Source organism: Ictalurus punctatus, chromosome 21, assembly GCF_001660625.3.
Source record: "Ictalurus punctatus breed USDA103 chromosome 21, Coco_2.0, whole genome shotgun sequence".
In the NCBI taxonomy this organism is placed as follows: domain Eukaryota; kingdom Metazoa; phylum Chordata; class Actinopteri; order Siluriformes; family Ictaluridae; genus Ictalurus; species Ictalurus punctatus.
The window spans coordinates 4,259,083-4,260,454 of NC_030436.2; positions in this window are offsets into that span (position 1 = coordinate 4,259,083).

A 1,372-nucleotide genomic window follows, 5' to 3' on the forward strand; every position below is an offset into this window, starting at 1 on the left:
ACTGTGTTTTCTCAAGTCGAGAGTCAATGCAGCGTCTACCAGGAGATTTTAGAGAACTTCATGCTTCCATCTGCTGACGAGCTTTATGGAGATGGTGATCTCCTTTCCAGCAGGACTTGGCACCTGCCCACGGTGCCAAAACTACTAGTAACTGGTTTGCTGACCATGGTATTTCTGTGCTTGATTGGCCAGCCGACTCGCCTGACCTGAACCCCATAGAGAATCTATAAGAGACACCAGACCCAACAATACAGACGAGCTGAAGGCCGCTAACAAAGCAACCTGGGCTTCCAGAACACCTCAGCAGTGCCACAGGCTGATCATCACTATGTCATGCCAAAGTGATGCAGTAATTCCTGCAAATGGAGTCCTGACCAAGTATTGAGTGCATAAATTAACATACTTTTAGGTTTAAATTTCTGTATTATAAATTCTTTATTCTAATATTTTGAGATACTGGATTTTTGATTTCCATGAGCTGTAAACCGTAACAAAACATAAAACGGCTTGAAATTTTTCACTTTGTGTAATGAAACTGGACTATATGAAAGTTCCACTTTTTTTAAATCAAATTACGGAAAAAATAAACTTTTCCACAACATTCTAATTTTTTGAGATGCACCTGTACATCCACCATTAAGAGTCTTACATCACAATGGCCTGAAAGGCTGTCATGCAAGGAAAAACCCTCTATTCTAAGACCAGTATAAAAACCACACTAAGGTTTTCAGATGAACACCAGCCTTCAGGTGGTGTGTTCTCTGGTCAGATGAAGCAAATCTTGAACTGTTTGGTCAAAATGAGAAACAGGGTAAAGCTTTTAATCCGAAGAACACCATCCCAACATGTTGTGGGGGTGTTCTGCTGGAAAATGTACTAGTACACTTAAGAAAAGTATTGTGAGAAGCTTGTGGATGGCTACCTCAAGTGTTCTATCCAACATCAAGAACTTAAATGGCAATGCCACAAAATACCAGTAAAGTGCAAGAAACTTTTGACCTACTGAAAATATTATATAGTAAATAAAAGCTGAAATAATTTGTCTCAGCTATTATTTTGAAACTGAGTCAAATGGAAATAGATACCCTTATTGACATACAGGAAATTTTTGGTAACATGAAACATGGAGTGTGAAAATGGAGTTTCAATTTCTTTAGCCTAGGTGTGTGTAAACTTTTAGCCTGGTGTAATCCCTGGTGTTTGGGTTATAACAAGTCCCCCAATGGTTTACCTGTAAATTAAAGCATACCTACACAATATAGGTTAGTTTCTATAGGGGATAATTTTTCATTAATAATTTGCATACATATTATCCAATTGCTGTTGAGTCTTTCAGTAACCCAAAAGCAGGTGAGAAAGAAATTAACACAGG